Genomic DNA, 16,242 nt, shown 5'->3' on the forward strand with positions numbered 1-16,242 from the left:
ACTGGCCTGCCAGTTTAATTTCCCAGCCTGATCTGTCCTTGGCATTTCCAACACTGTCCAGTGCAACTCAACATAAGCTAGAGAAGACATACCTCATCCTACAATCAAGCACTCTGTCACCTTCCATTCTCAATACTGAGTTAAACAACTCGAGACATCAATCTCTGACCCATTTTGTTTCCTTTCTCTTCGTAGGGTTTGGTTTTTCTTGTTATTTTGTTTGCTTTTGGATGACAGCTGTTTATCATTCTACCATTCACACTTCCTCCAGACACATCTTTAGATTCATTAGTTGTCCCTTAACACACCCTTTCACCTTGACAGCAATTATTTTTTCTTTAACCCCATCTTTCATTTCACCTCATACCTTCTCTTCTGATCTTTTCCACACCTCCCCTCTCTTTCACTGAGTACATTGCTGACATTTCTCAGTTCTGACCTACAAATCAGTTTCTCTCTCTAGCGCCTGAAATGCTTCCATTACAGATGTTCAGTGTCTGCAATATTTTGCTTTTGTGGAATTATTCACATTGCAGGGAGAGGAAAATTGCAGCACATTTTGTGAATATTGAAAGGCTGGAAAGTCTTTGCATTCAGAAGAACATGGGGGAATCCTTGTACATGTGAAGTTAACAAGCAGATACACCAAGCGATTAATGAAGGTGTTGATGGCCACGAGGGACATGGGGGATTATTGACAGATCTCCCTGTGGGTTTTGTGGAGTACAAACTCGCTTAGTGAGCAAACGGAGGCTTGTCCAATGGGAAGTGAGCAGTGAGGGTGGGGGGTGGGGGGGGGGCGTTAAAATGCGTAGCTTCAATTATTAGGGTGCGGATCTGAAACCCCAAGGTTTATGAAGCTAGTCTAGATCCCAGCAATTTGCTATTTTGGCAATAATGTGAGGGTAGAATGCTTCGTTCCAGGCACGATTCTACTGGCAAACTGAGAGATTTTTATCAGAACAAACTTTATTTAACAATACAGTTTCAGTATAATAAAATAATCATCTTAACATTTAACAATTGACCAATACTTAAAAATGACAAGATGCGGTTCTTTACTGCTAATTTATCTCTATTAGTTACAATTCACACATTCATCTTATAGACTTAAACTCTTCTTCAAAATCAGTTAGCAGCACACTAGCCTACATGCTTGCACTTGGGTTGCTGGTCCTCAAGGTTCCAGAATATCTCTGGAGAGAGAAACTTATTTCTCCTTGCAGCAGCCTCAAGAGAGAAGCCTCTTGTTTCTTTCAGAACCCAGAACTCTCAGTAACTGCCTGCTTTCCCCTGTAAGCTTAGCTCCTCTCTTAAGCACATGACTGTCTCTGTCAATCAAGCTAATCAAAACCCTACTCCGAGAGGCTAGGCAGTAGGATTGCCAAGACAACAGGCTGTTTTTGAAGTTTGCCCAATCGGTTTAAACTAGGTATTTGAATAATAGCAGCCTATCAGATTTGAATTTACAGATTTTGGTAACCTGTAAACCAATCCTATTCTGCAGGTGTTGCTATGTCATCAGAGGGCATAAGAGATGGGGCAGTGGCAAACTGGAGGAGAAGAGCACCTGCTGAATGACAGCTTAGTTAAGCTCTCAGAGAAACTGGCTGGCTCTCATAGCTGCATTTATGCCTTAAAAGAAAGCCTTATCTCAATAATAAAGAAAACAAAAGAAGCCAGAGATTCCAGAAAGACAGATGACATAAGATTCTGAAGACAACAAACCTGTTTGTATTTTGAGTGTGATTAAAAATTCTATTTTTTTTGTTACTAGGTGGGAATTGTAATTATCTGAGCAGCATTCCATTAGAATAGCGTTTTATTTGGTTTGTTAACTGTTTCACTGTTAGTTAGATAAATCAAGAGTTTTTGTTGATTTTATAGAGTCTCAGATAGTTATTTTGATTTAACCACTAAAAGTTCTGAAGAGCGGATCATACTATTTCTCACACACTAACAGATTATAAAGTGAGGTTCTCCTCTTTTCAGTGGTTAGGTACTAGTTCTCCGAGAGGGCATTAACCTCCCCTTTCATAAAAATATACACTACCCAAAAATGGAAATGGTTACATTTTGCTCCTCACCTCCCCCCACCTTTGGTTCCTCTGTTTCCCTCCTTTTTGTCCCTCCTCAGTATTTTCTACCCCACCAAATGCTGCTCCTTCACGTCAGCACCTAAACCACACGCCCCCCTCCCACCCACCCACCACCATCAGGCCAGTCAACTTGACGACTTGGTAAGTTCAAAGTTCACCAATGATGTTTGTACAATATTACACTATGATAGAGATAACATAAGGAAGGATCTTAAAATCAGAATTTAGCCCTTGAAGAGTGATATCAAGATGTGTCTCTCAATGCAAAGTGTTAATGGAATCAATAATTCACTGCCCAAAACTCTACAAATCTACAGATATTGGAGGGCCAATTGTAATTTAAAGACAAAGAGAGATAGAATTCTGAAGGAAATTGGATCGATGATTGATAGAAACAAACCTACAGCTCTTCACAAAAGATCAGAGGATTGGAACTGACTGGATTGCTCTACCAAGAACTAGCATGAATCTACTTGGCGAAATGGTGTCCTCCTTTATTTTGATGATGTTTGGGGTGAATTTTACAGTCCCGCCCATCACTGGGTTTGTCACGGACAGGGTATGAAATTTGGTGGGTCATTGAAAGGTGAGTGGACCTTGGGCATGAATTTCAGGTCTCAAGGAGGGCAGGACTGAAAATCTGACCCCGTGACTCCTAAGGGGATTAAAGGGGTACGAAATGAGGACTGGTGAATGGTGCTGTGGTAAGGCAAACTATGATCTAATACTCTGGTGGAACAGGCTTCAGCTGCCAAGTCAGCAACTCCTGAGTCTCAATGACCCACTCCTGTTCCTGAGAAAGGAATGATTCTACAACTTAATAATCTTAAACTGTGAACAGAGGGACACTGTTTTAAAACCAGAGGCTGCCCTTACGGCACAGAGTCAAAGAGAATTTTGTTTTCCTGAGGGTTGTGCAACTTTGGAACTCTGCCTCAGAAAGTGGAGGAGGTAGGGTCACTGAATATTTTTAAGATGGAGGTAGATAGATTTACGTTAGGCGAGTGAGTTGGAAGAATGTGCAACTCAACACAAACAGATTAGTCATGATCTTACAGAACAACAGAGAAGGTTCGAGAGGTTGAATGGTCTAATTCATATGTCCATATGAGGCTTTGAATTCACTGGAGAAAAGACTGAGATGCTTCATAATTCAGGTTTCAAAAATACTGAGATACTGGAGTAATGAAGATCACAGAATGAAAGGATGATTAGAAAACAAATTAGTATGGGACATAGATCAAAGTGACACATGGAATATTATGACTTCAGGTTCTTTGAACCTAAGGAATTTTCAATGGTGAAATGTGAGGGGTCAGTTGAGTAATATAGACCATGACATTAGATTAACAGTCTCAAACTCTGACCTTACTGTTACATGGTCAGAGAAAACGTTAATATCATTGGAAGTTAGCCAGGAGAAAATTAGATAAATTAAGACAGGTTCAAGATAGTGCAAATTACAGAAGGGCCATGAAGGGAGTGAAGTGAATAGGCCAGATCTTTCAGATTTAAGATCATTTCTGGGACCCAGTTAGGACTTGAATACAGAGGATACTTTCGCAGACTGGAAATGGCTGGAATATGAGGAGTGTTCTAAGGTTTGGCAGGAGGTTGACAATAGGTAAGACATCATGTGGATAATGTGAGCTACACAATGGTGATTGCACAATCAGTGCGAGATCTCAATCTCATGGAGATACACAATAGATGGTGACATCTAGAAGTAATATAGATATGAAAATAAAATATAAGCAGTGGATGATACATGTTGACTTAAAATACGTTATGGAACAATGGATTTGATATTCAGAACTAATATCCATTATAGATAATAAGAGATCTATATTACTATATCTGGAGCTTCTCTGGGTACAGAAGGCGGCTTTGAGACAAAACAGTAGATGAGACATGTGGCGCTATCCTGGATATTTTTTTAAATCAGCTACACAGTGCATTTTACTCCCTCAGTACCTCATTGGACTGCCAGCATAGAAATTTGTGCTTAAAACTTAGAGCGGGACTATCAAATTCCAAGTTTGTGGCTCTGAGGTGGAAGTGTTAACAACTGAGACATAACTGACACAAGGAAAGACATTGAGTTACTTTGGATTATAGGACAAGTGATTCACAATAAATTAGATATCTGGATCTGCCAATGTCTCATGGGCCAAGTGACGGAGAATAAATGATATCGGGGGAGAGCCATTATGTTTGTTAGAGCACAGTAATAATAACCATTGCAAATCAGAAATTCTGGAAAGAAAGACAGTGAGAATCAGGCTAGGGAATCCTTCTGAGATCAAGGAGACAAAACAAGGCAGATGAGCTAAGGGAGGGTAAACATTCAAAACTATGATATAGCTATACTGCAATATGGCTTACTGAAGGGCAGGAACGGCAGATCAATGTTCCTCAGGGCTTTCAGGTGATATAGGGAGTGGAATAAAAAGTTAGAAGGAACTTTGGCAACGTTGGATAGAAGCAGTTACAGCTGTGAGGACAGATAATGAAGAGTAACAAAGAGCATTTCAGGCTGCCGAGAGTTTACTATATGTAGACCCCCAACCAGTTAGGGGGAGATAGAAAGCAAATATGTGGCAATCGTGGAACAAAAAAAGCAATAATAGTTAACAACTTCAACTCCCCTAATATTGGCTGTGCTAAAAGCAGTGTGATAGGTAGGGATGTTCCAGAATTCTTAAAATTCATTCAGGAAGAGATATCTTTGGTAGCGTACAATAAGCCTAATACGAGAAAGGCAGTTTTAGACTTTATTGTCAGAATTCTACCACCTCACCCACCAAGGAATTGGAATGGGTGAGGGATGAGCAAAGGAAATGTCTGTTGACTTAGGGCAGAAATTTCTGGTCTCGCTCAAGTGAGGCCATAAAATCTCACCCACTCAGTATTCGGGAAGGTAGGAGTATCAGTGGGACAGCATTTTAGTGGCAATCATCTCAACAAGATTCAGAGTAATTATGGGGCACAGTTACAGATAGAGCACCAGGGAAAGGTTTATCTGGGGAAAGGTCAATTTTACTAAACTGAGATGTGATCTTACAGCAGCTACTAGAATGTAACTCATTGTCAGAGCTGTGAGAATATTCAAGGAGGAGATAGAGAGAGCTCACAAAAAGTATGAACCACAAAATAACAGGCTGAACCCACAAATCTTGCAAAAGAATAGGATAAGACAAGATAGAAAGCTTATGTCCCAAATATTAAGACCTCAATACTGCAGGAACATAAGAACATAAGAAATAGGAGCAGGAGTAGGCCATCTAGCCCCTCAAGCCTGCCCCGCCATTCAATAAGATCATGGCTGATCTGTCGTGGCTCAGTTCCACATTCCCGTCCTCTCCCCATAACCCTTAATCCCCTTGCCTATCAAAAACCTATCAACCCGCGTCTTAAAAATATTGAGCGAGGCAGCCTCCACCACTTCAACAGGCAGAGGATTCCAGAGATTCACCACCTTTTGCGTGAAGAAGTTCCTCCTCAACTCCGTTCTAAACTGCCCCCCCCCCCTTTATCTTGAGGCTGTGCCCACTAGTCCTACTGCCCTTTCTGAGCGGGAAGAGCCCCTCCACCTCTATCCTATCCATCCCATTCAACATCTTATATGTCTCAATGAGATCCCCCCTCATTCTTCTAAACTCTAACGAGTACAAGCCTAGTTTATTCAGCCTCTCCTCATAGTTCAACCCCCTCAACTCCGGAATCAGCCTAGTAAACCTCCTCTGTACTCCCTCCAAGGCCAAAATATCTTTGCGTAAGTGCGGCGACCAAAGCTGCACACAGTACTCCAGCTGCGGCCTCACCAGTGCCCTATACAGCCGCAGCAAGACCTCCCTACTTTTATATTCAATCCCCCTCGCTATGAAGGCCAGCATCCCATTCGCCTTCCTGACCACCTGCTGCACCTGCAAGCTGGGTTTTTGCGACTCATGCACAAGGACCCCGAGGTCCCTCTGCACCGTCGCCTGCTGCAGTTTTTCGCCACGTAAGTAATAGTCCTTCCTACCATTATTCCTACCAAAGTGGACAACCTCACATTTGCCAACATTAAATTCCATTTGCCAGTTCCTGGCCCATTCGCCCAGCCTATCTAGATCCTTCTGTAGACTCTCCACACCCTCCGCACAAATTTGCCGTTCCAAAGGAAGGATAGTGGTTGAATTTTTAAAAAATTGAAAGAGAGGGCAGGAGGAAATACTAACATGTAAAATCCAGGAAAATCCAAAGATGTGCTCTAAATAAGAGTACTGTTGTAAAGTAGGTAACAGGACAGCCAACTTGTGCACAGTGCGATCCCATAAACAACAATAAGATAAATAAATAAATCACCTCTTTTAACAAAGAACAAAGAACAAAGAACAAAGAACAACACAGCACGGGAAACAGGCCCTTCGGCCCAACGAGCCCGCGCCGCCGTCCCACTGTCTCAGTGACCTATTCATGATTTTAGTCTACGCCTAATGTGCGAGGATCAGGGAGGTCCAATATAGGCACAATTTGTTACCCAATCAATCAGCCTAAAAGCACATCTTTGGGATGTGGGAGGAAACCGGAGCACCCGGAGGAAACCCACACAACCACGGGGAGAACGCGCAAACTCCCACAGACACAGGCCCAAATCCATGTGTCCGCACAGCAACAGAGATAGTCTCTGAGCTGTCATGTTGCCCTCGAGATGGTCCAGTTTAAGCACACTAACGACATGAAGCAATAGGCAACTCTCGAAGCAACGTCCAAGAGCAGCCCACTACAACCTGCCGCATGCATGCCCCTTGCTGGACTTAAATGCCTGTGGAGACAAAAAATTCATTATTAAACAGGCAAAGACTGTAACATCCCTGAGGCAAAAACGGAATCCCAAGCCTACAATGTTTAGTAAGGCCTGCTATATCCCCCTATATGTAGCCCGCTCATGTGGCTGTCTAAGTGACTCTTAAACAACCCTAGCGTGCCTGCTTCCACCACCTTACTCGGCAGTGCATTCCACACCCCCACTACCCTTTGCGTGAAAAACTGCCCTCTAATATTTGTCTTATACCTAGCCCCCCTCACCCTAAGCCCGTGACCCCTCGTTCTATCCATTTCTAATAGCGGAAAAAGCTTACCACCATTTACTCTATCTATCCCCTTCATAACCTTATAAACCTCTATTAGATCCCCCCTCAGCCGACGTCTCTCAAGGGAAAACAGCCCAAGTTCGTTCAATCTTTCCTTGTAAGAGAGCCCTTCCATACCAGGCAGCATCCTGGTAAATCTCCTCTGCACTCTCTCCAGGATCTCTACATCCTTCCGGTAGTACGGCGACCAGAACTGGACGCAGTACTCCAAGTGAGGCCTAACCAATGTTCTATACAACTGCAACATCAGACTCCTACTCTTATATTCTATACCCCTTCCTATGAAGGCTAACATACCATACGCTTTCCTCATCACATTCTGCACCTGCACCGACACCTTCAGGGACTTGTGCACTTGCACCCCCAGGTCTCTCTGCGTATCTATACTCCGGATAGTTCTACCTTTTATCGTATAACTCCCCTCCACATTATTCCGGCCAAAGTGCATCACCTCGCATTTCTCCGGATTAAATTCCATTTGCCATCTATCTGCCCAATCTACCAGCCTGTCTATGTCCTGTTGCATTGCCAGGCACTGCTCCTCAGTACCCGCCAATCCAACCATCTTAGTGTCATCAGCAAATTTGCTGATCACACCACCTACCCCCTCTTCCAAGTCACTAATATATACTACAAATAGAAGAGGTCCTAGTACCGAGCCCTGCGGCACACCACTGGTGACAGACCTCCAATTGGAAAAGGAACCTTCCACTACTACCCGCTGTCTCCTCCTCCCAAGCCAGTTCTCCACCCATCTACATACCTGGCCTTGTATCCCATGAGCCTTCACCTTTTCTATCAGCCTACCATGAGGGACCTTGTCAAACGCCTTACTGAAATCCATATAGATGACATCAACGGCTTGTCCTTCGTCAACCGTTTTTGTCACCTCTTCAAAAAATTCCACTAGATTCGTAAGGCACGACCTCCCTGTAACGAAGCCATGCTGCGTATCCCTGATCAGATTGCAGCGCTCCAGATGTTCATACATCCTATCCTTGAGGATCCTCTCCATTAGCTTGCCTATAACTGAAGTCAAGCTCACCGGCCTATAATTCCCTGGGTTATCCCTCTGACCCTTTTTAAACAACGGTACTACATTTGCAATCCGCCAATCCTCTGGGACCTCACCTGTGTCCAAAGAAGAGACAAAGATTTGCGTCAGAGGCCCAGCAATTTCATCCCTCACCTCCCTTAGCAGCCTGGGATAGATGCCATCAGGCCCTGGAGATTTATCCGTCTTTATACTGTCTAAAAGTCCCAACACCTCTTCCCTCGTGATGACTATTTCCCTCAACGGATCCTCAAACTCCTCAAGCACAGCACCAGACATCAGGCCCCTCTCCTGCGTGAATACCGACGCAAAGTATTCATTCAAGATCTCCCCCATTCCCCCAGGCTCCAAGCATAGTTCCCCTCCTCTGTCCCTGAGAGGACCAATCTTCCCTCTAACCATCCTTTTGTTTCTAACATAGGAGTAAAATGCCTTAGGATTTTCTTTAATCCTACCCGCCAAAGCCATTTCATGGCCCCTTTTTGCCTTTCTGATGCCCCTTTTAAGTTCTCTCCTACATTCTCTGTATTCTTCTAACGCTATCTCTGTCCTCAAATGCCTAGATCTAATGTACGCCTCCCTCTTCCTCCTGACCAGGTCCTCAATATCCCTAGTTACCCACGGCTCTCTAATCCTACCCTTCCCATCCTTCCTCTTGACTGGCACATGTCTTTCCTGCAAAGATTTTAGTTTTCCCTTGAGAGACTCCCACATACCCAGCGTCGACCTGCCATCAAACAGCTTACCCCAGTCCGTATCTTTAAGATCCTGCCTAATCCGGTTGTATCTAGCCCTCCCCCAGTTTAACACCCTCCCCTTAGGACAGGCTTCATCTTTATCCATTAATATCTTAAACCAGACAGAGTTGTGGTCACTGTTAGCCACATGCTCTCCTACTTCAACGTCAACCACCTGCCCAGGCTCATTCCTCAGAACCAAGTCCAGTATAGCCCCCTCTCTGGTCGGGCTATCCACATACTGCTCCAGGGATCCTTCCATTACACACTGTACAAATTCCTCCCCGTCAGCACCCTCTGATCTCGGCACCTTCCAATCTACCCCGGGGAGATTAAAATCTCCCACTACCACCACCCTATTCTTCCTGCACTTATCTAGAATGTCCCTGCTTATCCCTTCTTCCACAGCCCTCGGGCTGTTGGGCGGTCTGTAGTACACACCCAACATAGTAACATCTCCCTTCCTATTCCTCAACTCCACCCAAAGCGACTCGATTCCTATATCCTCTATACCTCCCTCCCTCTGCACTGCTATGATGCAATCCTTAACTAACAACGCCACTCCCCCACCTCTCAGCGACCCACCCCATCACGCCTGAAGCACTTATACCCAGGAACATTCAACTGCCAGTCCTGCCCTTCCTTTAACCAAGTCTCTGTCACCGCCACCACTTCCAACTTCCTTTCGAACATTAATGCCTTCAGTTCATCTGTTTTGCCAGTCACACTCCTAGCATTGAAACACATGCACCGAAGACCCTCAGAAACAATCCGATCCTTCTTCCTACCCTCCGGGCTTACCCTATCCCCAATCCCAGTTCCGTCCACCTCCCCACCCCCTCTCCATATTAGTTTAAACCCTGCCGAAACACTCCAGCTAACCTTCCAGCTAAGATATGCACACCCTTCCCAGTTAACTGTACCCCATCCCTCTTGTATATTTGCCCCTCTTTCATAAAGACTTCCCAGTGGTCTACGAATCTAAAACCCTCTGCCCTACACCAATCCTTCAACCACGCGTTTAGTTGGAGTATCTCATTATTTCTAGCCCTGCTAGCCCCAGGCACCGGCAGCAGCCCAGAGAACGCCACCCTGGAGGCCCTACATTTCAGCCTAGCCCCCAACTCCCTGAACTGCCTACGTATGTCCCCCCTGCACTTTGTTCCTACATCCTTCTCTCCTACGTGCACTATCACATCAGACTCATCAGACGATGTGATAAATATTCAGTGTTCACTAAGGAGAGAGGCCATGTTTTTGAGGATGAGTGTGTGATACAGGCTGATAGGATGGAGGAGGTAGATGCTCTGAGGGAAGATGTATTAGCAATTTTGAAAAACCTGAGGATTGATAAGTCCCCTGGGCCAGGTGGGATAGATCCTAGGATACTTTGGGAGGCAAGGGATGAGATTGCAGAGCCTTTGACTTTGATCTTTAGGTCCTCACTGTCCACAGGGCTTATCACGAGGACGGTCTCAACAGGGATCTTGGGTTCATGTCGCACTATCTGTAACCCCCGTGACTTGCCTGGGTTTGCAAAACCTCACTTACTGTACTGTCTGGAGACAATACACATCTCTGTAACCTGTGATCAGTGCTCCTTCCACTCACATTATCAGCCACTTCAGGTCTTGAACAGCAGGTTAGGTGTAAGGATTCGCATTTTAATCAGTAATCTCTAAACTGTCTGTGCTTTATATGCTCTGTCTGAGGCCAGAACTCTCCATTCACCTGACGAAGAGGCTGTCCCCTCGAAAGCTAGTGAGAATATTATCAAATAAATAGGTTGGACTAAAACCTGGTGTTGTCAGACTTTTTACTGTGTTTACGCCAGTCCAACGCCGGCATACCCACATCACAGGGCTTGTGCCAGAGTACTGGAGAGTGGCAAAAGTTGTTCTTCTCTTCAAGAAAGGAAATAGGAATGACCCTGGTAATTATAGGCCAGTTAGTCTTACTTTGGTGGTCGGTAAGTTAATGGAAAGGGTCCTGAGAGATAGGATTTATAACCATTTGGAAAGATGCAGTTTAATCCGGGATAGTCAGCACGGTTTTGTGAGGGGTAAGTCCGGCCTCACAAATTTGATTGAATTCTTTGAGGAGGTAACTAAGTGTGTAGATGAAGGTAGAGCAGTTGATGTCGTATACATGGATTTTAGTAAGGCATTTGATAAGGTTCCCCATGGCAGGCTCATGAAGAAGATAAGGATGTGTGGGATAGAAGGAAATTTGGCCGATTGGATAAGTAACTGGCTGTCTCATAGAAGACAGAGGGTGGTGGTGGAAGGAAAATTTTCAGACTGGAGGCCAGTTACCAGCGTGTACCACAGGGGTCAGTGCTGGGTCCTCTGCTATTTGTGATTTTTATCCATGACTTGGAAGAGGAGGCCGAAGGGTGGGTTAGTTAATTTGCTGAGACATTTGCAAAGAGACATTGATAGGATATAGAGCTGGGCCGAAAAGTGACAGATGGAGTTTAACCCTGATAAGTGCGAGGTGATTCATTTTGGTAGGACAAAATTGAATGCAGATTACAGGGTCAACAGTAGGGTTCTGAGGAATGTGGAGGAACAGAGAGATCTTGGGATTCATATCCACAGATCTCTGAAGGTTGCCACTCAAGTGGATAGAGCTGTGAAGAAGGCTTATAGTGTGTTAGCATTTTATTAACAGGGGGTTTGAGTTTAAGAGCCATGGGGTTATGCTGCAACTTTACCAGACGTTGGTGAGACCACATTTGGACTATTGTGTTCAGTTCTGGTCACCTCACTATAAGAAGGATGTGGAAGCTTTGGAGAGAGAGCAGAGGAGATTTAACAGGATGCTGCCTGGTTTAGAGGGTAGGTCTTATGAGGAAAGGTTGAGGGAACTGGGGCTTTTCTCTTTGGAGCGGAGGAGGATGAGAGGCGACTTAATAGAGGTTTATAAGATGATGAGGGGGATGAATAGAGAGGACGTGCAGAGGCTATTTCCTCGGGTGGATGTAGCTGTTACTAGGGGGCATAACTATAAGGTTCATGGTGGGGGATATAGGAGGGATGTCCGAGGTAGATTCTTCACTCAGAGAGTGGTTGGGGTGTGGAATAGACTGCCTGCTGTGATAGTGGAGTCGGACACTTCAGGAATGTTCAAGTGGTTATTGGATAGGCACATGGAGCACTCCAGAATGATAGGGAGTGGGATAGCTTGATCTTGGTTTCAGACATAGCTCGGCACAACATTCAGGGCCGAAGGGCCTGCACTGTGCTGTACTGTTCTAGGTTCAAATATTGGCCAGGAAACCAATTTGTTCTTTTCCAAGTCATGCCATGGCATCTGATATGTTGATCTGACAGGTTAAACAAGGCTTTGGTTTAACATCCAACAATGCAGCACTGGGCATGTCAACCTTCATTTGGCCTCTAGTCTCTGTAGAGGGGCTTGAAATAACTTCCTGACTCAGAGGTTGGAGTTAGCTCTGAGGCACAGATATGCCGAGGAGACTTCACGAAGCCCAACCCCATCCTGACAATCCCGCATTAATACCTCGGAACTAGATTCCTCAAACGGCTGTTCATGGCAATAAAATACTCTCGCCACTGTACAAACTACAATGCAAATGCATCTGTTTGGGGATCAATAGTAAACTCCAGAAAGAACTTGTCATTCCATAACATCCTTAATGGAAGGAACTCTTGACAATGAGAAAATATGGTGTGATCAGTTAGGGTCAACATGGTTTTATGAAAGGGAAATCATGTTTGACAAATTTAGTAAAAACCTTTGAAGAGGTAGTGAATACAAAGAACAAAGAACAACACAGCATAGGAAACAGGCCCTTCGGCCCAATGAGCCCGCTCCGCCATTTTAACATTGTGAGTGCCCTCCTCTACCTGTGACCTTTGTCTACACCTATTGGGGAAGATTGAGGGAAGACTAATTTAGGGACAATTTGTTACACCAATCAGCCTAAGGGCACGTTTTTGGGATGTGGGAGGAAACTGGAGCACCTGGAGAAAACCCACGCAATCACGGGGAGAATGTGCAAACTCCCACAGACACCGACCCAAATCCATGTCTCTGCACAGCAGCGATAGTCACTGAGCTGTCATGTTGCCCGTCAGATGGTCCAGTTTAAGCGTACACTAACGACGTGAAGCACTAGGCAACTCTTGAAGCAACATCCAAGAGCAGCCCTCGCACGACCCATCGCGTGTATGCCCCTTGTTGGACAACAAGGTGGACCAAATCACCTGTGAAGTGAAAGAAAAGACATCAATAAACATACACACCCCAGAAGCTCAGAAGTAAGACAAGTGAGCCATGAAATATTTTGGAAGGTCCATAGGAATCAACTGATTCCCAGGGATGTCCCAAAGCTCTTGATTTTTATTTAGAAAAGTCTCCTGTATCCCTCCATTTCTAGTCCGCTCACGTGCCTGTCTAAGTAAGCCTTAAACAACCCCAGCGTGCCTGCCTCCACCACCCTACTTGGCAGTGCATTCCAGACCCCCACCACCCTCTGTGTGAAAAACCTCCCTCTAACATCCGAGTTATACCTCGCCCCCACTCACCCTAAGCCCGTGGCCCCTGGTAATTTTTGTATCCAACCTAGGAAAAAGCTTACCACTGTTCACTCTATCTATACCCTTCATAATCTTAAACACCTCTATTAGATCTCCCCTCATTCTCCGCCTTTCTAAGGAGAACAGCCCCAATTTGCCCAATCTCTCCTCATAGCTCAGTCCTTCCATACCAGGCAGCACCCTGGTAAACCTCCTCTGCACTCTCTCCAGGGTCTACACGTCCTTCCGGTAGTAAGGCAACCAGAACTGGACGCAGTACTCCAAATGCAGGCGAACCAACGTTCTATACAACTGCAACATTAGATGCCAGCTTTTATACTCTATACCCCTCCCTATAAAGGCAAGCATAGCAAAGGCCTTCTTCGCCACCTTCTCCACCTGTACTGCAACCTTCAAGGACTTGTGTACTTGCACCCCCAGGTCCCTCTGCGTTTCTATATTCTTAATAGGTCTACCATTTATCGTGTAACTCCCCCCTACATTGTTTCTTCCAAAATGCATCACCTTGCATTTATCTGGATTAAATTCCATAGGGTGGATGGAAAGGAGCCCACAGATATAATGCACTTGAATATCCAAAAGGTGATGGAGATATGATGGCACAGTGGTAATGTCACTGCACTGATAACCTAGAGGCCCAGGCTGATGCTCTGGGGGCATGGGTTCAAATCCCACCTTGGCGACTGGTGGAAATTAAATGCAAATATAAGTCTGGAATTAAAAGCTAGTAATGAAAAGTATGAAACTATCACTGATGGTCATTAAAAAAAGTGATCTGGTTCACTAATATCATTTAGGGAAGGAAACCTGCCATCATAGAATCATAGAACCCTACAGTGCAGAAAGAGGCCCTTCAGCCCATCGAGTCTACACCGACCACAATCCCATCCAGGTCCTACCCCATATCCCTGCACATTTACCCACTAATCCCTCTGCCCTATGCATCCTAGGACACTAAGGGACAATTTTTTAGCATGGCCAATCAAACTAACCCGCACATCTTTGGACTGTGGGAGGAAACCGGAGTACCCGGAGGAAACCCACACAGACACGAGGAGAATGTGCAAACTCCACACAGACAGTGACCTGAGCCGGGAATCGAACCCAGGACCCTGGAGCTGTGAAGCAGCAGTGCTAACCACTGTGCTACCATGCTGCCCACCCTTACCTGATCGAGCTTACATGTAACTCCAGACTCACAGCAACTTGGTTGACTCATAACTCACCCCCTGAAATGGCCGATCAAGACACTCAGTTAAAGGGCAATTAGGAATGAGCAACAAATGCTGGACTTGCCATGGTGCTTACATTGAAGTCAATGTTGCAGGTCTTTGTGTTAGCTTTCAAAACATTCTTTAAGCTATTCTTCTGTCCTCCTATAGTTCATCTGCCCTGACTGAGCTGGGACAAAGAAACCAGCTTTGGGAGCCTGGTATCTGATATATGACCAGCCCAATGAATCTGAAAGTGGATGATGATGACCCTATGCTTGCCATACCATGCCACCTCATGATTCTCAATCTCCTTCCATATCAACTTATACCCCTCTACCCATCCTCCATGGCCCGTTATAGCCCCAGTGCCAATCTAGTGCAAGATCATGCTAACCTATACCTGTTATTCGTTCTGGTTAACTCAGTTGGCTGGATGGCTGGTTAGTGATGCAGAGTGATGCCAACTGGAAAAGTTAGTCTCCCACCAGCTGAGGTTAGTCATGAAGGCCTGGCCTTCTCAACCTTGCCCTTCGCCTGAAGTCTGGTGATCCTCAGGTAGAAGCCCCACAACATCAGGTTAAAATCCAACAGGTTTATTTGGAATCAAGAGCTTTTGGAGCACTTCTCCTTCATCAGGTGATGAGGGAGCAGTGTTCTGAAAGTTTGTGACTCCAAATAAATCTGTTGGACTTCAACCTGGTATTGTGAGGCTTCTCACTGTGCTCACGCTATTCCAACGCCAGCATCTCCCCATCATGATCCTTAGGTTAAGTCATCATCTTTGAGGGGGAGAGCAGCCTATGGTCATCTAGGACAGTGGTGACTTTACTTTTTCATCCCCATGGTTCCCTGTAAACCTCTTGCCAACTTAGTGCCAATTTATGGCAACCCATGAACTCCCAACCATCCTTATGGCCCTTTATATCACCTTAATGCCAATTCAAGTCAATGCATGCCCCACCCTTTGCCCTCATACCATCAGGGTTAACTACCTAATATCCACCATGAGCAGATTTCTGGAGACATGGTAAGATTAAGTAAGATAAAGTTTTAAATATCTGTTACAGACTTCACCTTATTAAAGAAGCACTCCACTGATAAAAACCCATTCACTATATTTAATTTCCTTTAAATACTTAATCCCTTTCAAAAACAAACATTTGTATTCATAGTCCTACAGCAAAATTCTCTTCATGACCACTTGAAATTGACAAACTATGACTTACAGTTCTTCAATGTGTATATGATAATTATGTGTCAATAACCCGATAATGATAGCCATCAACTTGCATCAACAGCCCACTTCAATTGAAATTCAAGTAGTCTTTTGTCACATCAGCTTTTTTGTTTACAAAATTTTAAAGATCAGGAGATTTAAATCAGAGCTTGAGTAACACCAAACTTAGCCATTTTTATGCAGATTCATGTCTGCTCT

The sequence above is a fragment of the Carcharhinus amblyrhynchos genome, chromosome 22, assembly GCF_965287045.1.
Source record: "Carcharhinus amblyrhynchos chromosome 22, sCarAmb.v2.hapA, whole genome shotgun sequence".
NCBI classification, from domain to species: domain Eukaryota; kingdom Metazoa; phylum Chordata; class Chondrichthyes; order Carcharhiniformes; family Carcharhinidae; genus Carcharhinus; species Carcharhinus amblyrhynchos.